Here is a 27,742-nt window from a genome sequence, read left to right on the forward strand (position 1 = left end):
AACCACAGCTTCCTCCCCAGTTTTGTTACACTCCACCCTGCCCTCCTCGCCCTCCCCCCCATGTTATTATCCTCCCTTGTTATATCACAAATTAAAAGCTCTCGTCTGGTCTCTCCTGTGACAAGCAACTGCTGTAATCGTGCCAAATCCTTCCGGGGTTATTGGTGTTTCTTACAGACACAATAGTTCACCTACATACAACAAATTGTAAGCACAGGAATTTAGACTGTCAGCTTTTCAAGGACTGAAGAAAGTCTTTGTTTTCATATGTAAGTAAGGGCAGATAATTCTTCGTTGCATTTTCCACCTTTTATTCCTCTTTTCATCCTTAAAAGTATATTGCCTCAACCTCTTTGTAGCAGGTTGTGTAACAGTTTTTTTGAAAAGTCCAAATACATTTTACCACTTTGTTTCCCCTTGTCTGGTACTGCTTTGATAAATTGAAAGCTTTTTAATCTACTATTGATGAGCAATTCTTTTGTAGAAGACATAAGTTTAAAACTACTATATCTGGTATTTCAACTACTGAGTTATGAATTTGTAACTAGACTTTGATCAAGATCATAAGCACAGAAATATCAGTATCAGGCCATTGTCTTTAAAATTACCCATTTTGTGCCCAGCACTCCAGGATAGCTACTGCTTTTAGCTGAACGTGGTTTTGCTAAAACTTCAGCTGGTTTCACACTTAGATTTTACCCTCTGAACAAAGTGATTTGTTACAACTTACTGGTTTGCTCTGGAACCATTTCTTTTCGCATCTTTTTCGCTGACAATGCTTTGTCATTAAACCAGGAAATAGCACATCCAGAGCAGGTTCTTCTCCTACAGCATCCGCAGAGGGGGCTCATACAGAGAAACCCGTGTCCTCACCAGCAGCCGTACCATCCGTCGCAACAGGACAGCAGCTTCCCTAACCACTGCAGGTGCCTTTTCAGGAGAGGCTGGTTGCTGAAGGTGAAGGGAGGGATAGGTTGTGCATAATTCCCTTCTGAATAACATTACAGAGGAGATCAGGAATAAATTAAGTAGGTATGCTAGATAAATCAATGCACTTCTGATTTGACATATCTAATTAAAACTACAGATTAGCACAATGGCTAGGGTATTCCTATTGCTTTGTCTTCAAAAAATCCTTCGTGACACAGAATAAAGAAACATTCTACTTTGTTTAAAATAAAAAACAAAACTATTTTCTACAAAAGATACCCACATTTCTAAGTCACCCTTTTAGCTGTTCAGCAGCAAACTACACAAAGCATTCAACAAAAGTGGCCCTAACCCTGCAAACATGTATACAAATGCACACATATCTGAATACAACCAAACCATTTCAGAAAACTAACAACAAAAAAACATTTCCCCACAACATGGTTGCAAAATCCAGTATAAACGGAAGCTTCGTGTATATTGGAGGAAACCATTTTCTAAATACATTATCTAAATTGCCTTGCCTTTACAGCCTATAAAATCCAGATGTTTATTTATGTAAGCCTGAAAGCTATGTTAACAGAAAAATAATTCATTCCTGACTGCATATAGTTATCTGGCGTTATCTCTATTAACGGACAAGAAAAAACTCTCTTTTCTGGCATCCAGAAACAACTTGCTTTTCAGAAGCAAGATATAAACCAGGAAGAACTGTTTTTGACATGTTCCCAGTACAAAACTTCTCCAGTTAAACCAGTACTATTGGAATGTACTGCAAGTACCTTTCCAGAATTATCCTTCCTTGCTGCATGGAAACTAGTGACTACTGAGGACAGCCACATGGTTTCAATATAGTATCATAATTACTCGCCAGGGACTTTAGCTGAATGGGGCAAAGACATTTGCAGGCAGCAATTATGATCAAGATCACTTTGATCTGATCTGAAGAAAATGCTTCCAAAAACTGGAAATTAAATTCAAGACCAAGAGTGTCTAACTGTCCTTGTTCCTTTAAAGGCATTTTCTTGCATGATTTTTAAGAGTCTTTATACCAGCTGGTCACAGAAAGGCTTCCTACTGACAACAGTTAAACTGGTAAGTCCAGAAAGAGTTAAACCAAAATCCAGTGTACGTAGTGCAAGAAATAATGGCAAAGAAGAATCTCCTAGAAAAAAAACACTTGTAATGAGAAGGACAGTCAATTGCTAACCATGCAATTTTTCGTCTTCATTAGTAAAGCCCATAAACATCTAAGAGATGGGTATTAGTTCTGATATGTTTATGCACATTATTTTTTTTCCTAAAAAACCCCACAGCCTTTCAGCTATTATATTGTTCATGAAAGCTACTTAATTCAGCACAGACATCTGCTGCATAACCTTTGATACAAGAATGACATGCAAATTAATGACCACACACACATTTTTTGCAGTCATCTATCCAATAGATATCCAAATGTCCACATTTTAGCATCTTGGAGGATGAGAACCTCAGCCTGCCTGCAAGATGCCAGTTAAGGAGTAATTCAGGGTTCCCAATTCTGAACATGACAAAAAGTAGGTCTTTCTTATTGAAAAGATGTGTAATACTATTAGACTTAACAGTCTGAAAGAAGCCATTACTGAAGTTACTTGGTTTTCTTCCTGTTTACGGCAAAGCCTAGAACTGTTGCATGATACTTTAAGATACTCTCCACCTGTCTTGACTGACCCAAAAACTGTAAGTACAGAAAAAAAAAAATGGATGCTTTCCATAGATAGAAGCTGCAATGGCCAAGCATGTCGTAGCTAATTTTCGCGTTACTGATGACCAACAATGCGGAACTCCACACTGGGACTGATGACTGATGCTGACATGTGAGACTATAGTCCCTTGACACAAGATCACAGCTCTTCACTAAGGTGAACATTTTCACAATTGCAGTTGTGGATTTACTGCTCAGGCCCTTCAAGAACTTCATGGAGGCCCCAGTGATGGCAGCCAGTCGGTATTGTCATTCTGTGGCCCTGAGAAGTAGTTGGGGATGGCAGAAACCACAAGTTCCAGGGTGGTTACAAAGGTGGTGAGATGAGAAAAAGCTGTAAACCGCTCACAAGTACTACTGTAGGTCTGTTATTCCCAGGAGAGAAATCAGCTGTGGGGTGGAATACAGTTTGCAAGGAAAAGTACCAGTGGTGCTTTTGGGTTGGAGAACAGGAGAAGGCCCGGTCCTCTAACAGCAAAACCCACTGTTGCCTGGTCCATACTCAACACAGAAAATCAAGCCTATCTTTCAGACCTGAGAAACTGTTCACATTTTAGCTCCATCACTGGCTGCTGTAAGATGAAAAAAGTGAGAAAGTAATCTGCTCAGAAGTTCTCAGAAAGGTCCTGAAATCCTGTGAAAATAGGGACTGGACTGTACCAATCCCCTCAAGAATCCATGTGAATCTCCAACTGATTTATCAGAGGGGGAGAAATGCCTTTGTAAACAGAACAGAAAAAAACCATCCACCATAGTCATACTGATTTCCTAAGTAGAAATGAACCCTTTGTGAGCAGTGGTATCTACCGCAGGGCACAAGTCTCCAGCAGTGCACACATCTGCTTAGGGGCCGGTACCACCAAATGCCAGATAACATGGGAAAGTGCTTTCCCGTGGGCATTCCTCAGTGCGTCTCTGGCAAGTATCTGAGAGTGACAAGACAACTCCCAGCTCCAGGATAAACCCCTGCCGTCATAAATAACTAACCAAGGGCCAAAGAAAATGAAACAAAATGCAGGCAGCTTTCCAACAGAACGCCTGTCTGCTGACCGGTGAAGCAATGATGAAGCTGTTCAGGTGAGACAGTAGCAAATGTAGAGCATTTTTCCTCAAAAGTTTTATTACTTCTTTTCTTCTGGTAATTTCCAGTGATAGGTTCTTTTTCTAAAAAAGATGTAAAATGTTTATTAAGCTGTATATTACAATGCCTGGGTTTCTGGCAGGGAACCGATGCCTAACCCTTGGTAATTCTTGGAGGCCTGTTAACCCGAGGCTGTGTATCAACCCTACTGGGCGCCAGTGGCTGCTGTTTTTCTGGAGTCTGTATTGAATGCCAACAGTAACTGCTCCCTCTCAGGCTGCTTGACAAGCTGCCTCTTTTCCAGGTTGATGGCAAGTTCTCTTCTAGTCCTCCAACAGCTTTTCAGGAAAAGACAGTCTAAGAGAACTTCATTTATTGAAAAGCATGGACAGCCCACAGTCTTAGAGCAAACAGTTTCTTAGCAGGTGTATGAGGCAGCGCCCCTATTCTCCTCCATTGGTTACTGAAGATCTTATAAAGTTGTCCAATAGACAGCATGGTCTGTTACCACAGCTTTGTCATCTGGGGATAGATGAGGAAATCTGAGTTACTAGCTGGTTTAGCCCTTGAGTTTTTTATGGGGCAGCTCGTAGTTCAAGAATTGGCTCTTCAGAAAGATGTTTCCCTTCTCAACTCATAAAGAGATATAGATCTGATTCATCAATAATTTGTAAATGTAGTCTATTCTTACAGTGATGCCCAAGCAGACCCAAAATTTTGCAAGTGCTGGAAACTACTCCTAAATGACACCCGTAATAATGAAGCATATATGAACCATTATCATACTTATCAACGCCTAGTTTAAGAAACTCTTCCTAGAATGGGGAGAACAAAAATAGCTGATTGTCATCTTTCAGGAGGCAACTGCTCACCTTCTTTCATGAATTTATACTATGAAAACATTTTTGGTCCCTTCCTTAACGCAGATAGTGCCATTATCACAAAAATCATCATGCACAACTCTCAAAAGATTAATTTGGTTTAGCATCTTTGAGTAAAATAAGAGTATCAGCACAGTAATTGAAAAATTTCTGGAAGCAAAATAATCTGTGAACACCCACAAAGCCAGCATCATTACAACTGAAGAAGCTAGATGTGAACGGATGATACCAGGAAATTAGGCTGGAAATTCATGTACAGTCAGTACCGTTGGAATAAAGATTCCCATCAATTCAAGTCTTCTGGCAAAGCCGTAACCTAGTACAAGAGGCCAGTTCTGCTAAAGTGGATTCAAACAAGTGACAAGACACCCACAAGGCATCCTGACCACTCACCTCAGGAGAACCAGTATCAGCACGGGTGACAGGCAAACATGTCCTTCCTTTCAGTGTCTGCTGCTCACAACATCTGAACTTCCCCCACCTTTGTGAAGCACATAAACATTGTGAGATTATTCATCCTCCCTGAAAGAACATACGAACACTAAAGCAAGGCTCCACCTTACAGCTGCACTAGCACAGTCCCTGCTCAACCACCGCCGGCACCAGGGGAGCACGGGACAATGCCTGGTGACAGGCCCAGGAGAAACTGAAATAACAGACACCTTTTCTCCACACCCCAGATGCCTGCCATAAATTCAATCCGACTGTTGACCGGTAGCCTCTACTGAAGTCTTTCATCCCAAGTCTGAGCTGCAGGCAGCGGACCTGCTATCCCACCACAGGCATACTGACGTCCCATCGGATAGAGGGGAAATCAACATCTTGTGTTTCTGTCACTTAGCTTCACAGTGAATCCCACGACAGGAGACGTAACGACAGTTCCACAAGGTTAAATAGAAAACAAAGAAGTAAGTAAATCCACTGACTGTTAACTATAGATTTTTAAGGACAAGTGAGGACAGGGACTTGGAGAAATGAAGTGCTCTGGCTCAAGCTGCAGCTGGAGAAGGAACCAGCTTACCCCCGGAGTTACTCCTTCTCCTTAAGCATCAATGTTGGATTTGGTAGCTCCAGGTTTGCCTCATTCATTGCTGCTGACTAGGAAGTTTTTCAATCCGAGTGGACTGGCATATGCCCAAACACAGTAGAGTAAGGAGAAGAATTGATTTTCTTCCACCAGCAGACAGCTTGCTAGAAATCCCATGGGTATTCCCAGATAACTAGAGCTGTCTCAAATGTAAGCAGACTCCCAGAGGAGATGCTTTCTCTGCACCATTACTGATACACCTCGTTTGAACTAGCTATATGTATACCTCGGTGGTTTCTCCACCTGGGTTAATCCCTTCAAGGAGGATTGTTGAACAGAATGGGAAATGCTTTGAAACTCAAGGCAATTTGCAAAGTCTGCTGAAATTTGTTGCAGCATCCTTCTCCCTAATCTCATTCCCTACCCTTATCCCTTCATCCATTTTTATTTTAGAGGGAAACTGAGCAAAAATTGCTTATAAGGAAAACTTAAAATCACAGGGGAGAAAGGTTTACTCTTAGTTCTGGAGATAATATTAGAAAGGATACCACTCTTCATTAATTACTAAATAACAAATAGTATGCAAAATATTTCTAGAGCAAATTTTATTATCAGATTATTCATCTTACTTGTGAAAAAAGTTACCAACAGGCTAGCTTATCCCACGGGAACGTGGAGCTGATTACTGGCCTCAGTCTTTAGTTACCAGAATTTCCCACAACTGTTTACAAAATGATCACCTCTAACTGAAAGGTAATTTAAAAAATATACTAAATATGTAAAGGGCCTTGACAAACTGATTAGAGAGTAACACTTTAAAATCTGTTTCGACTGTAAAATAAAACCCTAGAAAAAACTAATTAAAGGGAGTTTTTCATGACCCATCCTCTTTCAACAGCTTATTTTCAGTTTTAGGAGGTCACTCAACACTTCTTCCCCTTCTACTCAGCACTGGTGATGCCACACTTGCAGTGCTGAGGCTCCCCGGTATGAGAGAGATGCAGACATACTGCAGCAAGTCCAATGACATGTCACAAAGACGATGAAGGGATCGGAGCATCTGTTGATGAGGAGAGGCTGAGCGAGCTGGGACTGCTCCACCTGGAGAAGAGGAGTTTCCTACCCAAGAGGGGGGTCCTACTCATGTGTATAATACCAGACAGGCTCTTAGTGGTGCCCCGTGACAGAAGAGGCATATAGGACATTTCACTTTAAAGATGAGAAAGAACTATTTTTCCTGTGTGAGGGTGGTCAAACATTGGAGCAGGTTGCCCAGAGAATGTCCCGGAAGATATACAAAACCTGCTCTGACATGGTCCTGGGCAACCTGCTTGAGATGACCCTGCTCTGAGCAAGAGGTTCAACTGGGCTATCTCCAGAGGTCCCTGCAAACCTCAGCCATTCTGTGATTCTCTATTGCTTTGAAATATCATAATAAATAGAGTATACGCTGACCTCAGCTACATTTCCTCAAAGCGCTGTTGTGCCTTCCACTTCTGGTTGGACTGGTATGGCAGTGCTGCAGTTGGCATTCAGAAGTACCAGCCTCTCCACCCCTTAAGAGCAGAGTATGTCCAAGATATCAAGATACACATAAACCCTGAACACTTCAAAACAAGCCTATGCCTTGCATTTATGCTGCAGTGCTCACATATGTTGTAACCTAAACCTCTCCTCTGCACACTCCAGTCTTCTGTCAAGAAATCCATTATTTTCAAAGGTACAGCAAGACACACGGTGTGTGACTGTATGAACCTGAAGTTGCTTCCTGCGTGCACTTGAGAGTGGATGCACCTACACTCTCAAAAATCCCAAGAATGTATCTTCTTCAAAAATGAAAAAAATCTGCTTCTTTAAGCAGAATAAATAAAAATCATAATGAAACACATTAGATCTGACTCTCTATCCAGAATTATTCAGTTCCCAGAACAAGCAAAAAGAATGAGCGCTCCTGTGCCATTTTGGTTTTAAGAAGATTGTTGGAAGTTAGATGGGTAACTATATGTACATGAGTACATTTTTGCAAGTACACACGCACTTGCACTCATGAATGCATGATGCATGCACAAAGTAAATGGGGAAATAAAAGCAGTCTATAAAGGGATGAAAATACACTGAAAATACAAAAATTACATATTTTTTCTGTCCAAAATAAACCTTGAATTCCTAAAACTATCAAATTGTGAAGCATTAAAATCATGTCTGAATTTCTTTTTCTATTTTTTCCAAAGACTAAGTCTCAGGCAGATGCAGCAGTATCCTAATTTCTGACAATGAGGATTTCCATCACCTCTAGAGAAACTTGCAATATCACGCACAAAAATCCTCTCACTTGCCTGAAGAGTGCAGAATTACACTGCTAGTTATGTCAAACATGAAGGGTAACTGAATTGGGAACTAGAGACAGGTGTCACATCCGTATCAAGGATGATCTGTGAACAATTAGCTGTCTCCATTTCAAAATGAGATAAATATCTGAAGCCAACATACATGTCATATGCATCATTCCCTCGAAAAAAAAAATCATCTATTGTATTTAAAAATACTCTGTCCACATTTTCACAACAGAAAACCACACTAAAATATTCCTAATTTAGTTTTCCATATTATTATCATAATTATGTACCTAAATATACACACACTTAAGTAACCTAGGTTATTCAGAAGTAGTTTTATATTTAAATTATATGACAAAGTTATATTTTAAATTTGGGGAAATACAACTATCAGAACACGGCATCTGAATTACTCTGAATCCATTTTAAAGCAAATTCAGCGATAGTGTCACTACCAGTAAAACAACACTAAACTGCTTTTAAGAGGAACTTCCTTAGTGTTTGTTGTACTCACAGTTCAAAAGAGCAACGCTATGAGGATAACACTAGTCTGTTAAATACAAATGGCAACAACACTTTAAAAATAAGATTCCAATTTTACAGTCAAAGCTAGATTTACTTGACCATGTGCTGCCTAGATATTTAGGTATGTTCAATTGACATTAAAGAACGACAGTGTGTTCCAGCCACAAAATCCATAAAGATCCACAAACTACTCAGCAGAAGACAGGTATCTGAGAGCAATTTAAAAGGAAGAATGACAGTCTTCAAACTACCAAACCTGTAAGTAATTAAATAGATTCTTCTGTTAACATGGAGAATTCAGCAAAAGAATGACAACGGTGAGGTTTCAGAAAATCTTCTGTATTCTAAACTACCACAGACATTAGTCTACCTGTGAGTGAGTGATGCGTCTCTCCGTGTGATTTTGTATACTCTAAACTGAAGAAACAGTTTTTCTCATTCTGTATGATCCACTTAGGGCATGCAGTTTCCATCAAAAGCAAACATTTAATTATTTTCAAAACAGAGATTTAAATTACTTACATTTTAAAGTAGGATGCATATAATACTATATCTGAGCATGTTAGACCTTACAAAAGACCTAAATTCCTACCTGACCAGGTCCAAATTGAGAAGTTCCTCCAGCTTCCACCTATCTGAAATAGTATTACAGGAGTGAGTTAAACATCTTTTGCTTCACAAAGATACTTGCAAATCTGAAATCAGCCTTTCGAGCTGACAACTGCTCAGTAATGCTGTTCACCTCCAGCTGGTAGCAACTGTGCAAGTACCATTTGACGACTGCTGTGAACTGCAGCTACTCAGAACTAAAGTGAGGTAAGTCTTGGTATGTGAATATGTTTCAACACATATTCAGAGGAAATGACTCAACTATCTCCACATCTTTAAACACTGAAAGCTGCTTCCTCCGCCCTCCCCCACTGCAGAAGATGGTGTAACTGAAGGGTTCTGTGGTTTATTTATTAAATATTGGCATGAAACAAATATTGAAGCTCAACTAGTGAACACTAAATTATAGATTATCCCTACACTGACTTTTTTCCAAATAATACCTTGAGCGGAGAAATACTAAAGTTAAATATTTGTTTTAATAAACACACATATAAGTATTCCATGAAAATAAAAGAGATGAAAATAAAAGAGAACACATACTTTCTATCCTAGTATATTAATTCTGAAGGTATTTTGAGATTTAAAAGCAGTATTCAGATACCACCTGATATTAATCTCATAAAATTTCAGAAAAATTCCTTCTTGGCCATTATAGAAATATCAGAAGCTGAAAAAGAAGGAATTGAGATAAGAAGGAAGTAATAAAAATGTCGATGTTATCCAATTGAATTTCAATATGCATTCAGTTATAACTGAACAAGTATTCCACAACTGGATATGCATTGCTATTTGTTTGGCATCAGAGCCTGATCAGTCTTATATACCTTTCGTATGACACTTTATTTATTTCTTTAATCTCTACCCACTGAAGAAAATCTTTAATTTAGCTTGAAACTTGAATACAGAAAGAGAAACAGCTCTCCTTAAAATCTCTACATCTTTTATATTTTGTAGTCATTTCTGTTCCTTTAACATCCCTCTGTATCAGACTGCTTCTCATCTATGGGTTCTCAGTTTTCTGGGGTTTGGTTTCTCTGCAGTAAACATAATATTCCACAGCCGATGAGAAACGAGCACGATTTGGAAATGTGGATTCTCTCTTCCTAGACCTCTCCACTCCACAAGGATGCCCCTGGATGCTTGGGACACCCTCTCAGATTGGTGCAGTTCACCCAGAACATGCCAAGTCCAGAATCAAATCCAGTGGTGTGATTTTGAAATACTAGTTTTAAACTTTATGGATAATCAGAAAGCACAGAGCAGACTGCAGCCAAACGGGCAAAACACTTCTCTCAGGAAGTTATTGAAGTAAGTGATTTTAAACATTGAAATAACTGATTTAATATATATCATTAATGGTTGTAATGAAACACCATTAAGAATTCCAGATTCCTCCCTCAACAGCACCTTGCTACAAAGCAGAAGAGTTTGGTGGAATTAGTTATCTCATATCACATAGTAGCCAACTTGCACACTAGACTTGGTCAGAATGTTCCTCCTTTTTCTTAATTTTAGCTTAGTTTATTACTCCAAAATGGTGAAGTTAAATACACTTTTGGCATTAACTTCAGGACAAAAAAAAAAAAAAAATCACTCCTAAAGAAAAAAGAGCGCATACCAGAATCACTCACCTAAGGAAGGAGGCTGTGACTACAGGTTCTGATAGACCTGGATGAGGTGCGACACACTGAAATAATAGAAATCATAGGAAATGGGTGCAGAAGAAACCTCAGGAAGTCATCACTCCCATGGCACGCAGAAAGATGTGACATATATATGACACTACCAAAATCTCCATGCCAACAGGTGAAGACAACTTACATTTTGGCAGACTTCTCACCACCAGCACCCAGAAGTAACTTAGGAGAACAGATTAATAAGGAGTAAAGCATCTCCTTTCTTTACTACAAGATATATTTTCCCTAAACCAGCAAAGTTTTATTTTAAAAAATGATAGGGAGTGATGGTTTTGTTATTAAGATAAGGATTTGTGTAGCTTTTGTGGCTTCAGATACATGCACTTTCCCTTGCCCATATCATTTAATCCCTCTATGCCTCATTTTCGACCACTGGAAGCAGCATAATAATTCTCCCTTACTTTGCAGATGAACGGCAGAGCACTCGGATATTGCTGTGAGAGGGTCCACGAAAGGAATAGTAACGTGTTATCTCCCTGACTGCAGCTCTGGAGAACAATGAATTCATTTTTAAGTAGCACATATGTTGCTGTTCTCATTTAACAGCAATTTCTAAAGAACCTCACTTATTTTCCACAGAGGAAAAGCAAGCAATGGAGGACAAAACACTATAGAAAGAAGAAATTGTAGGGAGTACGTTTTTTAAAGCAATGTCGTCTATCACTGCTGTCTGCCTTCAAAGCAGTAAACCCCACCTGCTCCAAACTAATAAATACTAAAAGACAGGTTCTTATATATGGTCAAAATCCATCTGGGAAGAGCTCTTTACAGAAGTGGCTTAAAAGACGGTAAAGCAGCCATCACTTTTCATGATGATAAAAGAAAGCACTTTACTACTCAAGACCACAACAACATGCTGAAACAGGGATGCTGCTGATCGGGACCCACCCCAACCAGCCCCTTAGGCTAGTGGATAAAACAGGGAGATGGAGATCACTAAATTTCCCATCAGGTGCACTCTTGGGAAGGTATCGCCTTCTTGACTGATGCCTCCTGAACTCTCCGTCATCCAGCCAGTCCCAACAGCCACTCTCCTGGGTCCTCACGCTGAGGGCTTCCCCCAAATCCACTGATGCCTTCTCTTCCATGTCAGCAGAGGGGGGAAGGAAATGAGTGTGGACTGAGAAATGCCATCCAGGGTGCTCAAAGGGATGCTTGGGTGAAAAGGTGTGAAACTGAGCACCCCACACCACAGCATACACGCAACAGTGCGGATCTCCCACATCGGTGGGAGAAAGTCTTTTTTTGGTCTCCTTTTTTTTTTTTCATTTCAGGATGTGCCTCTCTCCTTAGTTTCTAAAGGCACATGATGATGTATTGTTACACTAACAAATATCTTGCAAATTTGTTTTTTTAAACCTTATTACAACAGATGAGAAATCAGTTATTTGGAAAGCAAAAGAGGTCTCATAGCTCTCTGCTAAGAGAAATTAAACAGCAGAGAATGGACCAGTAAAGTGTGTTTAAAATGTGCACTTTCTGATGAAGCTCATATACCAATAAACACACACAATAAAAACACTTTCTACAGAATCCATGTGCACATGTCAGTTAGATTACTTAGCTTTTGAAACAGTCATCTGAAAAGGTTCTTTACCGATATTAAATAAACTGTGATTAACTACACCCTAATCTACTCATTTGAGTAAAGCACTGTACATTGACCTGAAAGAGTGGAACAACTTATTTCAGCTGTCCCACTTAGACAACAGTGGTGTTATTTTTCTTCAGAAAACTTTACAGCTTCATCCAGCTTCCAAGAGTTTGGTGCACCGTTCAAAAGGAAAATATTACCTACAAGAGTTTTGTAACGTTACTTCCTGATTTAGCATTCCAAGTTAATACATAATTAATGAGATAGCTCTTGTTAGTATTGGTATGATAAGGGGAAAATAATTTTCAGTTCATGAAAAGACAGCAATTGTAACGCCGTAACAACGTCTCATTAGAAGGATACAAGCATACTGCATTCAATATTAAACTGACAAGTGCTGTATTTCTTTCAACTGAAGAACTTTGCTTGATGTGATAGCGTTTTTTTCTGAATTTCAAGAATGACTTTCACTGCTGGTGAATGCCTAATCTTCTAATCACAGACACGTTTAGCAGCACTTGCAGGCAGGGAGAATGCCGCCGGGCCAGCGCTCCTTCCTTCATTTGCTCTGTGGGGCCTTAATTTCATAACCGAGAGACAGAACGGTAACCATAACCATTAGCGACAACACTTAACTACAAATAATGGCACCAAAACTATGACGCAGCTAGTGTGAATAATTCACGTGAGTTAAACTACTAATGCCAATTTCCCTATACCTTGACTCACATCTCTGAGTGTTTTCCTCTGCCTAGTGACAGCATACTTCATCTGAATTTCTTATTAATTACATCTGCCCACATGAATTATTTCTGCAGATGGAATCAAATACACTTTCCTAAGATATTGAATTTCCTGCCGAAACGCGAAAAAAATACCAAAAAATAAATAATGATTTTGCTGAGCACGTAGGCCTTTGCAGGCCTCCAGCCTTACCCCTACAGACCACTACGGAGTCAGTTGCTGCCAGCTGGAAAGAAAACTGAAACCAGCTACTCCTTGTACAGCAGAAGCCTTGGAAATGATTACTCTAGTCCTGCCCACTGTGAGCACACTTCTCCAAAAAGCAGCCATGAGAGTGCATCTTCCAGGACTAGACGACCGGGCTTTTCATGCCTGTCTGCCTGTTACACAAAAGAAGGCTGACGAGGATGAAGAAGAGGCCCTTGATACAAATCAGGACAAAAATTTCGAACACAAGGACCGCAGCTGACCTCCCAAGGACTTCACAACAAATCCTAGAGACAGGGAGCAGCCGGTCCGGAAGAGATACAAAAGATCATCTATGAACTTCCCAGAGAAGATACTATCTACCAAATAGTTTGCTATAACTGCGTTATATTGGTATCCATTCCATCACTTACACTTTCACGCTACTAGCCAACAGAGAGTAAAAATGCTTCTCACAATATGTTGTTCACAGAAGAACAGCCTGAGGTGGGGATATCGGAAAGGCTGTTAAATCAATCTTTAAGACAGAAAAACACAAACACATGATCTTTAGACCAACAGGAGTTCTGGAAGGCCTGGAACAGCTGCTCCAAATGGGCACTGGCACTGGCACCCTGTCCTGTGTCACAATGTTAAGCAGAGAGTGCGGCTTCACTGAACTCCTGCAGCAAGCCCACTTACCTGTAAAGAGTCAGCAGCCTACACAACAGCCAAGCTGACAATAAATCTTTAAAAATCAGAAAGATTATACGGTAATATGCTTGTATAGAGAAGTGTCGAAGAAAAAAACACCACATCAAACAACCAGAAAACCAGACAAGGGCGTCATTTGTTTTTCACTTTTTACATTACTAATGCAGTTTATATCTGATCCTCTGCGGTATATAAACACCTACAGGTTTTGGGAACTCCACAGTAATACAGCAGTTCTGCTCAGCTACTACTGGTACCTAGTGGCACCCACTTGTGCTTTGCTCATCTGACAAAGTGCATTTGCTTGCCACATAGACCAAAGCTGCTAAGTTCTAAATGAGGTCACCAAAACCAAGCTGATAGCCTGCTACAATGAGACAACTGGCTTGCTAGATGAATGGAGGGCAGCAGGTGGTGTTCATCTCCACATTAACAAGGCTTTTGGCACCGTCTCCCATAATATCCTCGTCAACGAGCTGACAAAGCATGGACTGCGTAAGTGGACAGAACGGTAGGCTGAAGACTGGCTACACCGCCAAGCTCAGAGTGGTGCGACCAGCAGCGCAAGGTCCAGCTGGAGGCCAGCCACCAGCAGTGTACCCTGAGGCGCAATACTGGGGCCAGTATGCTTAGCATCTTCTTTAATCACCTGGAAGATGGGGCAGAGCGTGCCTTCATCGTTCACAGACAATGCAAAACTGGGAGGAGTGGCCAACACACCAGACAGTCATGCTGCCATCAAAAGGGACCTGGATAGGCTGGAGAAATGGGGAAGCGCTAAGCCCTGTCCCCAGGGAGGAACACCACCATACACCACTAAACACTGGGGGCCACACAGCTGGAAGGCAGCTCTGCAGAGCAGGTCCTAGTGGACACCAAGCTGACCGTGAGCCAGCAACTTGTCCTTGCAGCAAAGCAGCCCAACAGTCTCCTGGGCTGCACGAGGCAGAGCACTGCCAGCAGGTCAAGGGAGGTGGTCCTTCCCCTCTGCTCAGAACTGGTGAGGCCACATTTGTAGTGGTGTGTTATGGGCTCCCCAATATATTAGAAAAAACCAAGACATGGTGTTACTGAAGCGAGTCAAGCAAAGGGCCACAAAGATGATGAAGGGATCAGAACGCCTGTCATACGAGAGAGGCTGAGAGCTGGGACTGCTCTGCCTGGAGAAGAGAAGGCTTGGGGGATCTTATCCATGTGTATAAATACCAGATGGGGGGAGTACAGAAGATGGAGCCAGGCTCTTCTCAGCAGAGCCCAGTGACAGGACAAGGGGCAATGTGCACAAACGGAAATACAGAAAACTCCATTTGAACATGAGGAAGAAAGGTTTTTACTGTGAGGGTGGTCAAACACTGGACCAAGTCGCCCAGAGAGGTTGTGGAGTCTCCATCCCTGGAGACACTCAAAACCCAACTGGACACAGTCCTGGGCAACTGGCTCTGATACCGACTACAAAGGAATACTGAAGAGATGTATGGTTCTCTCCTATTGGAATAATGTAGCCAAGTTTGACGTACTCTGTAGATAACCTAGACCTTCAGTAGAAGTACCCTGTGAATAGATGAGCTAAACATTCAGTAGGCAAAAGAAGACCTTGAAACTTTGGATCTTGGAGTAGAATAGGTAAGGAAGCTATGCTGAAATAAGCTAGTTTGTGTAAGCAAAATGCGCAAGTGAGCCAAAGAACAAACTGTGCGTCTGTGAAGACTGAGTTCAACTAGCGGACAGGGTGAGGAAGACTATCAACAACCACCAGAGGACTCTGAAAGACCATGAATGGACATAAGAGCGCATGCGTTAAAGACTTTTTACATATGTTAATGAGTTCCAGGAAATAACATGAATATGTTAATCATTTCCTGGAAATTCAATGAATATGTATGTTCTAACTGTACATAACTCCCACAGTAAAGCAGCTCGGCATGTACACTAGGTGGAGCGAACCCCTGTGCGCCCAGCACCACAATAAAGAATGCCTGCTTTCTAAAACTCCAAATTGAGTCTTGGAGAGTTTTTAATTTGCCAGCTTATGGTAACAGCTCTAAGTGACCCGGCTTTGAGTGGGTTGGACAAAATGATCTCAAGAGGTCCCTGCCAACCTCAGCCACGTGGTGCTTCTGTGAAAATCTTTGCATTTTATCTGAGAATGTAAAAAGAACTGTTTGGGGACCCGCTGATTAGAATCTCATTTTTCAAGACACTTCAAGCTAACAGTCTTCCTACCTTTGCCAATGAAGTAATTACTGATAATAAATTAATCTAAGGAACCATATAATAAAGGTCAGTTTTTAAAAAAAAAAAAAAAGTAACAGTAGGTCCAAGAAAAAAATGCATGTTAAGAAAAGAAACAACAGATATCAATTATTATTTTATTACAAGCTACTCAAATATTTGGACTTATATTCTCTAAGCTGTATACAGATGTTTTTGCATATAGATGCGTACAATAATACAAACAGTATGTACAAAAATGTAACAACCTAGATTATTTAAGACACTGGTTTCCCGTGCACTTTAATCATTTAGCGACTGCTTTGATAAAGATGACAGGATAAAGCATTTTCTTGCTCCACAAGGCATTCCGAAATCTTTAATTTCAGCTAAACAGACAGTTGTGCACAGAAATGCTCACCAATACCGTTAACATACACGTTGGTCCATCACTCACCACAACGTTCATATTCGGAGCTCAAAGGCTTCTTCGTAAACTCTATGCAGTGGAGGCTATGCAAGCCTCTGCCGTGAATCTGCACAAAGATTTAAAGATTTGCTTTGTTTTACTTATGATTGTGTTTCTGAAGCAGCTTGTTTGCTTTAAAGGTATAAATGATCAAATGGTAGGTAGGTTTAGGGACAAGGGCAGGCTTTGGATTTGGTAATCTGATAAAATTACACCTGCTACAGTATAAGGTTAGCCCATCACATTCTCTAATAAACAGTTTTAATGCAAAAGCTGACCTTAGTTTTTCAATAAAACAAATTTTGACAAATTTTACTATTGGACTGTTTGCTGTTTGACTTAGACTGTATTCTGTTTTAGACTTCACTATTAATTATCAGATACTGTACTTTAAACTTTTGAGGAGAACTGAGAAGTAGGATTTCATGAATTAGAAAGTTTTGTCAACTTGAAACACCGACTTACATGTCAAATTTCTTTTTACTTTTTTTTTTAATTTATCAAAAGGATAGCATCTATGATGATTCAATATTGGTGGAACACTGTCAAAAATAATTTATTAAATCGAAATTACTGTGCCCTCTTTTTAATCCTCGGCAATTATTCTCGTAGATTTCTAAATCTCACTTATTAGTATACATACACTAACCTCTGAAGAGTCATCCTGGGATGACATCTGACTTTTGCCACACGATGATAAAGTCAAGCTAACAGCAATTGTATGCTTCCACTGCTTACAGAAAGGGGAGCAAGTAAGTACAACCTATAGAGAAAGCTGTCTCTGCAGTAGATTCGTGCTTGGAATCAGGTGAAAATGTAATTTCTCTCCTTTCCACCAGACCTAATCTTTTCACAACTTCAGTGTATGCAGTGTACAGAAGCGAGAAGGGGGTAAAGTAACTGCACGTTCCTGCTGAAAAGCAAAATGCAGTTTTGCTTGAACTAGAAAATATGTAACCTATGCCAACATAAATACATTACAGACAGACGCACTCTGGAAGGAGTCACAATGTCCCAAGTTACCCAAAACCAAAGCGTACTGAAGCACCTTCTTTTTCCTCTCTTACCAGGGAAAGCTAGCAAAAAAAGAGAGCACTGCTGAATCATGCAAATGCAAAATGCATTGTGATGCATTTAAAACTTAGGTCCAAAAAAGGCAATGATGAGAGCTAATGGGAGTTCTACTTATTTATTTATCTTTTGAAGAATACATTTACTTATGCTCAATTAGGAATTTAGTTTCATCGCTCATGCATAATGGAAGATAATGTCTATAGTACTTATATCAATATTCCTCCAGGCCTTTCTGGATTACATATATTGAAACCCATTCTAGAGCTTCATTACAAAACCAGTTTTCATTCATGTCCATGAGACAACTGAATACGACTTGAGATGATTTTGGTTACACTACTGCCTTGCTGTATAGATCAGTCAATCTCCTCAGGTATGCCTACATACAGTGCAATACCGTGCAAAAATCCCTAGCCAGCCATGAACAACCTGGTTCCAAAATCAGGAGCTCGGAGTTGGGCACGGATGAGCAACTCCATGCTAACACACATAACAAATGCCCCTGGGATCTTAAAATGTCATTTTTCTACATTGCTCTTTGACGATCTATGAAGCTCAATAGTGACATGTATATGGGAGGAGCTAATTCAGGACAATACTTACATTTTTTATATTCTCCCATAAACACACTCGTAAGTCTCTATCACAGTACACATGCAAATTGGGTTAATATTTCTTTTCACATCTTCACACAAATGGCATAAGGCAATTCTTATCAGTTGAAAGATCTGGCAGCATTTCTGGCAGAATTCACATCCCATTTTTTTTTCCTGCCCTCTGGCTTGGAATACTTCTAACACAACATACTTGATATGTTTCTTGTAACTTTCTTTGGGTAGATGTCTTCTGTGTATTTTTTTTGACTACCCTAACATCTTTCAAATCATGAGTTCTTGGGGGAAGAAATCTATTTTGATAGCAGCATGACAGGTAAAGCTCCATAGATCTTAACACTTATTTCACCTATTGTATGGAAATTACAGCTTTCTTCCCCTAATTCAAGAGCTGTCTAACTTTCTGCAGGTGGATTTGACACTAGGATCCATAGGTTTTCACCTGGTAGCACAAGTCATAGGATTTTGCCCTGAAGACCTGAAAAAGTCAGTTTGCCCTTAGTAATCTGAGTGGTAAACCATAGCTAACATGCAACAACACAAACTCAGATTAAATCCTTACTCTTTCCACATTAGGAAGCACATACTTAATTTGAAATTTCTGGTTCTGTTCCTGTCACCTGTAAAATACATCTCTCAGCTCAGCTGAGTAAAAAACTAACCAGAGATCACACAATATAGAGCTGTTGAAATGCTTATGGAAAAGGAATTCCTGGTAAAGAATAAACCCTAATGCAGGCGCTCATTTAGAATTTATTTATGTCATTATATTTCCCCAAATGAGAGATTAACATCTTAGCAGAAATTCTAGGTCTATAAACACAATCTTGAATAACATTGATTCTCCATTTTAAAAGTCACAATTGTGAAATTCATCAGGACTTTGTAACCCAACTTGAACTTCCAGTATCTGATGCATGAAGATAGGGCTCACGTCTGTGTGGAGAACCAGGGGATGCAAAAATGTTGAAAACCTACAAGCACACACTTGAATTCTGCTAATGATTTCTTCTTTCTAATAGCCAAAGGCTTTGTTAACTAAGTACCCATTAAAGATGACATGGAAAAGAATATTGTACAAGGTCTTGCATTTTACCTAGTTCGAAAAACCATTAAGGATTTTGAAATAAACAGTTATTCATGTAAATGAGAGACTATCCACTTACAGTTACGTACTTAAGTACTAAGGGAGCTACCATCTTACTAAATGCTAACGGAAGTTAAGAAGCAGCTCTATGAAGGACAGACCCACATCCGTTTAGATTTGTAGCCCTGGTGCAATGCCATTGTTGAAGGCATGAACTTGGTATAAGCAGGCTCTTGAGAACTGAGACTGGTTCACACCTCTTTATTTTAACCACTGAAAATGTGCAGTGTACCTTCATCAGCACAACAGGCAGTTTCTGTGTTTGTACAGGTCTTTCTTTTCCACTGGTTAAAAATACTTTTTTTAACAAATATTATGGATGAGGGTACAATTCAGGTGTCAACTGAACATGTGTTACGACAGATGTTTGGTTACGACAGAATCCCAAATTAAGAGAGAAGGAAGAAGGCCCAGAAAGTGGCATGACAGCGGGCACTTGTGCCAGAAAAAAGCCATACAGGAAAGGAAAAAAAAAAAAAAAAAGAGGTCTGTGCTGAACTAAAATAGCCTGAAGTCATGCTAAAGCAACTAAAAGTAGTTTTTTTCTAATAGCTTTATAGACTTGTATAGATCAACTTGTAGAATACACCATGTCCGTCAATTACACTGCTTATAAACTTAAGACAACTATGTTTCCAGCACTGATGAAACAAAGACCTCAGACAGCACAAATATCTCATTCACCAAAGATGCCCCCTTGCATCCCTTGACTTTATAAAGGGGGTTATACTTTGCCCTTTACTATAAAGCAGTCTTCTTCAATACATCAAAGACATGACCACCATGAAAGCTCTCCAGTTAACCTTCAGGACTTTCCTTTTATAATAACCACAGTAAAGAGGATGAAAGCTGGGACACAGGCACTAAACAGAAAGGGACACAAAAACTGCTAGAAATAATACAAAATTCATAAAGATATTTCCTCCAAAGCAATCTGGCACCAGATTTTAACTTCCGTATTAAAGTGCAATTTTGTGTGTAATTTTGTGTGCAATTTTGACCAAGGAAGGCCATTATAAATAGCACTGTATTGTCCAGAGGTAAGGAAGGAGACAGTCGAGTCTCTTCCTCTGGATGTGGTATTTTGTCTCTTTTTCAAAGACAGAGCAGGGATGCCCACTTTCAGAAGCAGTGCTGGTCTGCAAATTCCAAGGACACCTCTCTGACATTCAGCTCTTCAGCTTGAGGAGGTGCAGGACGTTAAGTTTCTCATCAAGAAAATATTAATAATGAGATATTAATTAATAGGTTAGTACTAGGTGCCTTGCTGTAGCCACCTGTGTTACACAGGGAGCCTAAATGTGCAACTCAGGACTGTGCTTTCGGGTATCAGGCCAGGCACTTCTGGAATTTGCTGTAAGTATTAACTTACAGTAAGTACTTAACTGCTTCAGTGACTTTTTAAATCTATGTGTACTGTTTAATTGTTGTTACAAAGCTCCAGTATCAGAATGCTTAATCTTCTTTCTATTATCACCTTTCAATGCATTTTTAGATAATTCCTCCTGGACAGTATGAACAGCATAAGTGCGAAAATATAACACTAAACCACCATAAAAATGTGTTTTCTGTGCTAAGTCTTATTTTTGAAGAAGGGAATGGGCATTTTCTCATTGTAGTAGCTTGCATACTTTTTATTTTCAGTTTCTCTATGATTGTCTGTATGGCTTTTTCTTCACGTCCATAATGATTTCTTCCAAATAATCAGAGAGCAGAATTTATCATGAGTTCCAGGGAAAGACTGGACCCAAGAGGTTTCAATAATTGAATAGACTGAGCAAAGCTTTGATTTGCTACGATAGCCATTTCACAGTCTGGAAACCTGAAGAGCAGCTCCTTTTCCTACTCTCATAAAAATGCATTTATGACACTTCCCCAGGCTTTTTCCCAACTCTGTGCTGGATTCACAACATCTTTGTAATTACAAATATTCAAGATGGTCCGTTGGAGACAGCATTACATTAAATATTTGCTTCAGTGTTTTTCAAAGCACAGTCATTGCACAGTACAGCACATTTTATTCACTGGAACACTGCAGACTTTCCCGGAAGAGAACAGAGAGTGCAGCCCTCTTCATCTCCTCTAGAGAAGTAAGACACCTTGTAAAAGCATCATTTTAACAGGCTGTATTTTAGGACTGCATTTTAATTTCCTACTTTGTAAGTAGGAAGGCATACAATTTGTACAAACGCTTAATCTCAGGAAGAAATGTAGAGATGGCTTTGTACTTAAATAAGTCCAAAGCTTATCACAGTACTAATCATTTACAAAAAGTCTTCTGAACATGTTAAGTGCATATATTTGCATCTTTTCTTCAACAGAACTTAGATTTTATTTGGAAAGAAAACATTCCTACCTCATGTTCAGCTTTCATCTGTCCTCATGCTCTAATTAGCCAATTAATTTAGCAAACAAGACTTAGAACATATCAAAGGGCCAGCACAGGCAGTTTGTTTTGTGGTCGCATGGCAAGGTTATATTTACACTTGCAAATCTAAGATTTTGCTTAAGAAACAGACCAAGTATTTTCCACCCAAACTAACACTGCAGGATTCTTGCTAAGATCAGCAGTTAGTACTAGATCAAAATAAGACTTAAGTTTCCTACAGCACGTAGGAATTTCCTTCAGCATGTAGGCCGAATTCAGACCTCCCAGACTAAAGTGCATTGCAAGCTGATGGGCCGTCCAAATCCTCCTTAGCCTTGGAGGGTACCTGCTCTCAGTTGTTATCTACTGCTGTTCCTCTGGAGTTAGATACAAGCACAGACCTTCTCACTCGCGCTGAAAACTTGACACCTATGTCCTGCCTCTGCAACCCAAACCCAGCTACTCCCCACCTAATTCACTTGGCACTGTCAGAACTCACCTGAGCCTTTCGGCTTCCACAGAGTCATTTGAAAAGTGCAGGAGGTGGCTGCGAGGGCAGGGACTGCCTTTCATAACACCATCACCCAAGAGGAGAGAGACCCTGGCTCACCTACAGGGCCCGAACAGGGGACTCCAGTCCCACAGCTCTACCCCACAGACACCGCCCCAAGGACCAGGCAAGAGGACCGCCAGTCCCAGTCCCTTCAGCTGAAGGGACTGAACCCCAACTGAGAGAGTTGGGGTAGTTCAGCCTAGAGAAGAGAAGGCTCTGGGGAGACCTTCTAGCAGCCTGTCAGTACTTAAAGGGGGCTTATAAAAAAGATGGGGGCAAACTTTTTAGCAGGGCCTGTTGCAACAGGACAAGGGGGAATGGCTTTAAACTAAAAGAGGGTAGATTTAGACTAGATAGAAGGAAGAAATGTTTTACGCTGAGGGTGGTGAAACACTGGCCCAGGTTGCCCAGAGAGGTGGTGGATGCCCCATCCCTGGAAACATTCCAGGTCAGGTTGGACGGGGCTCTGAGCAACCTGATCTAGTTGAAGATGTCCCTGCCCATGGCAGGGGGGTTGGACTAGATGACCTTCAGAGGTCCCTTCCAACCCAATCTATGATTCTATGAAGCTGTGCAGGAGGGAGGGAGAAGGGGGAGGGAAACAGTCACCCACAACTCACCCCTTCCTCTCTGTTTTTATCTGTCTCCTCCAGCTTTCTTTAAATTTCCATCCTGGGAGAGGAGACTGGAGGTCACGATTACCTTCTGCAAGGCACGCCACTTTGTCAATGAATAACAGAATCAGGTCTTCTCTCTTGCACTGTCTTTTTTTCCCTGACTTTAAGCCTGATCTGTACAGAACGAGAGTGATTCCATTTAAATGGGAAAGAGTATTATGAATAACGCGGTGTGACCAAGGGTAGGTAATTCAAGAATGCGACCGAATTAGGTATTTCATAATTGCATTTGGCATTCTCACAGAAATCACTTGCCCCCACATGAAACCTGACACTGTTGGGAGATATGAGAGAATAGCAATTTTTCAACAAAGAAAATAGAACTGTGTAAGAAACAATGGGGCGCAAGAAACACTTCAAAGAAGTGCAGCCTCTTCAGCCAAAGCTACTAATGTATGCTGTACCTTTCATTAAAAAAGAGAATTCAATAAAAATAGGAACATGTTTCTTAAATGATAATTTTTACTAGATTTTTCCATAAATAAATCTTCTAGTAAACACATACTGCAACTACCAATATTTCATACAAACTATGATAACTCACAGTAATATTCAGTTATTAATGCTCCACTAATGTTAGTTAGACCAAACCCAGAGTACTACTAGCATTTCTCTATTCCTCAGGGCATAGAAGAGGCACATTTAATTTCCTAGCATTTTTCTATCACTTAAAAATCAAATTAATTTTCCCTGTCCTCTTTTTATTCACACAAAAAGACATTTCTGTAAAGAGCTAGTCCAAATACCTGAACACAAAACATAAATGTGCTTCTCCATATATTATACAAATGTGAAACTTACAGTATCTTCAGCAGCCTGAGGTGATGGAGAAGTAATGCAAGGCAACCACAGGAAGGATGCTGGCAGACCATACTCAACTCCTTGTTTTAACTCATACTGGCCAGCCATGCAAAAATCACCTGTCTCAGTGTGACCAGTAACTGCTGAGATACACAAGGAAAAGCACACCAACAGTCTTGGGCTTCTATTGATTATATCTAGGTAAAACTGCAGTGACAGTACTTGTAAAGTATTCCATTTAAAAAATATAAAATAGAGTTAAAGGATTTGCCACCTCTGCGCATTCTTCTTGTGGTACAAATTTGTTTGGAAAAAAAAACCCATGATAGTAGTGCAGGTATATAGCAGTAAAGCACTACTGAAAGGCACAGTTTGAACACTCCCCGCTCAATACACAAACTATCACATCTCTCTATTCTGTCACTTAAGCCTCATGTCAGAGGGACACCTTATCTAAGAAAAATACCTTACAAAAACTATCAATTCAAAACACCAAAATGAGTTGTCTACAATCTCTTTTCTTGCTTTCAACCACGAGCAATGGATTCAAAACCAATATATGTACTTGCAGACAATATAAGCAGCACTTCATAAAACAGAGGCAACAGTTGTCTAAATGCTTCCTAAATAATATGCAACACTAGGCATCTCGATACAGCCATTAGAGAGAGTGAAAAGAACCATTGAGGAGGAGATATTTTGTCTATATTCCAAATAACACTGAGTATTTTCTTGGACGGGAAAGCTGAGTTTATTCCAAAGTTGTGGTGATAGGCAGGAAAGAGAAGACAGTGTCTTGATGGATTGATGACAACAACGACAATAAGCGATCTTCATTACTAGTTCCAACCTTTTATTAGGGTAAAACAAAGCACAAGTCTGATGAGGAGCGGCTGAGGGAACTGGGGTTGTTTAGCCTGGAGAAGAGGAGGCTGAGGGGAGACCTCATCGCTCTCTACAACCACCTGAAAGGAGGTTGTAGCGAGGTGGGGGTCGGTCTCTTCTCCCAAGTAACAAGCGATAGGACGAGAGGAAACGGCCTCAAGTTGTGCCAGGGGAGGTTTAGATTGGATGCGAGGAAAAATTTCTTTACTGAAAGAGTGGTTAAACATTGGAACAGGCTGCCCAGGGAAGTGGTACATCCCTGGAAGTATTTAAAAGTATTTAAAAAGTATTTAAAAGTATTTAAAAGACATGTAGATGAGGCGCTTAGGGACATGGTTTAGTGGGCATGGTGGTGTTGGGTCGATGGTTGGACTCGATGATCTTAGAGGTCTTTTCCAACCTCAATGATTCTATGATTCTATGATTCTATGATTAAGAGGTTGAGCAATGGATCCAGATAGAACTAAGAATCTGATAGTCCAGCTTTTCTATGCTTCACAGGACAAGTTTGGCGTAGACCTGCAGTAAGGCTGAAGCTGAGAGATAGCTTCCCACCTAGGAAAAACACTTCTTATGACTCCACAGTCTGCAAGACGCAAACTCTCTAAGAGGAGGCCTGCTTCACATCTTGGGTCACATTCTGCAGAACAAAAACAGTTCTGCCTCCAACACCTGTGCAAAAAAGGAGTTTTGTCTATGTTGAATATATTCTTTTACAGTCTCTAAGACATTTGAGAACATATATAAAATCACTGAAAAAGCCAAAGAAAGAGAAAAGGCAAACGTATGATCTTAGTCCATATCATGTAGGAAAGGAGACCAGAACGACCCTGCAATAATCAAACCTGAGCAGTTCAGAACTTGTCCGTGAGCAATACAATGGCAAACCCCTATGACAGGGCACGCGTTTGTAACAGTACAAAAGCAAACAACAATTTTCAAACACTCCTTGGCACAGTCTTTTTGATATATTTATGTGACCTCCTGTAAGGTCAGGCACTGCTCCATTAGGTAACGCTTTACTTAACTTTCAGTTTCCCAGTAAAGCATTACCTAATGGAGCAGTGTCTGACCTTACAGGAGGAGTTTTGCCGCTATCTTCACCATCAGTTATGGATTACACACCAATATAACAATGGATTATCCAGTTCTTAAGGTACAGAATAAAATAATAAGCTGCAAGCTACAAGGTTCTAATACAGCGCTAGTCGTGACAGCAGCCTTGTGAATGAAATGGGAAGTTTTCTCCTCTAGGGCTTCCTGTCCTCCTTAGGGAGCAGGACAGACCAAGTGAATTGCATCCACATCAGGGATGCGCTGCAGCCTCCGCTATGGCAGAAGTCCTGCAGACAAAGCTGATCAGGAGTAGCAACACATCTGTAGGGGGGGGGGGGGAGGAAGAGACACTTCTTCCCTCTCCCCACCCATTGCTTTCTCCAGCCTCACTGACTCTATGCCTTTAAGTTTTAATACTATTACACTTGGTACTGCCATGATACTTTTTGTCGGTTGCTCCTTCCAGGAGCTGCCTCTCCTCCTGATTCAGGGCTGGCACTGCTGGGGACCGTAGCCACCACTTGAATGGCAGGGTAGAGTAAGGCACAACTAGCTGTTCTCAGGTCTGTTCATCTCCTCCCAAAGGTCAAACTCACTCAGCTTTGACTAATCACACAGCTGGACTTCATCCCAGATGTAGCAAGAAGGTTTCAGTATTGTATACACGCAGAATGCACCTTAAGACACTATGCTCATGACCAAAGAGCACACTATGCCCATGACCAAAGAGCACACAGTGACCTCCACTCATCCATCCAACAACTGGAACCCGAAGAATACACCCTAATTTTCCCTTCCGTGTATGTTCAGTAAGTACCTTGTGCACCACTGTGCTTATCATCACCTATTGTGTGCCAGTGACTTCCCAACTGGTTAATTGCAGTGTTCAAATGCAAACCATCGGCTTTAGCCTGTATTTTTGGTAACCATACCACGAAAACTGAACTGAGTCACCCTTGCTGTCTCAGAAAGATGAGGGAAGCCTGATTATAATTTTGCTGGAGATACTGCTTTCTCCTTCTCCAAGGCGAGGGAAACAAGAAGGGAATGAGAAGAGCTGCCAAGTCTAAACTTTTCCCAAGGTCTCATCAGAAATAAAGCACTGATCAACTCTACCTAGCAAGCTTCCCAAAGGAGCAAAAAGCAAAAGGGCGCTGTCAATCTCTTCACCGCAGACTGAACATAAACTCTGTAAACCCATAAGCCCAAAGCCATTGTGTTCGATTTCAAAGTTTTCACAGGACACAAACAAGAAGGTTGGCACTGATGCTTTATGAAATGTCTGACACGATCCTTCATTTTCTGACACTTAAAGAACTAACAGGCAGTTGGGTGATAGCCAAGACACAGTAGAGAGATCAAAAAAAAACCCCACCCCAACAAGAAGAAAGTGCATGTCTTGAGCAAATGAAGTGATACAGATATATGCTGCGAACACCTTTTAGTCATTTACCAATGCCAACAACATATCCTCTTTCAGGATGTCCTCTGTCCGAAGGAAATGAGTTGTTACACTGACAATCAATCATTCCTGACTTCTTCCTCGGTGACTAACTTTCAGAGTCACCAACCTCTACCAAGGAAAGCTTTCAAAGTCACTTAGATGTTCTACCTAATGCTCGACTCCTCAGCCACAGCTCTTTTGATTTTTAATTTGCTTCTGTTATACCTTCAACCTTCTTTCACTAATTACTGCTCCACTTCTAGCTTTTCAGGCTGTCATCCATCAGTCTTACATTTTATAGCATAAGACTGGCTTAAAGGGGGGAAAAAAAAAAAGAAAGAAAGAATGTAATCGGTAACATTGGTTATCACC

The 27,742-nt window shown here is 40.5% G+C and overlaps 1 protein-coding gene across 4 annotated transcripts in view; it reads right to left on the bottom strand.

Annotated features, from left to right (window-relative positions):
- MCTP1 (multiple C2 and transmembrane domain containing 1) overlaps nt 1–27,742 on the bottom strand; it is a 297,668-nt gene that overhangs the window by 186,814 nt on the left and 83,112 nt on the right. The window contains exon 1 of one of the 4 annotated variants that reach the window (XM_076362436.1): nt 9,117–9,299. The exons of the other annotated variants lie outside the window; for them this stretch is intronic. The gene's annotated coding sequence lies outside the window, so the exon portion shown is untranslated. Of the gene's footprint in view, nt 1–9,116; nt 9,300–27,742 lie in introns of those variants that run through there. 4 annotated transcript variants of the gene reach the window in all.

This window comes from Aptenodytes patagonicus, chromosome Z, assembly GCF_965638725.1.
Source record: "Aptenodytes patagonicus chromosome Z, bAptPat1.pri.cur, whole genome shotgun sequence".
Taxonomy (NCBI): domain Eukaryota; kingdom Metazoa; phylum Chordata; class Aves; order Sphenisciformes; family Spheniscidae; genus Aptenodytes; species Aptenodytes patagonicus.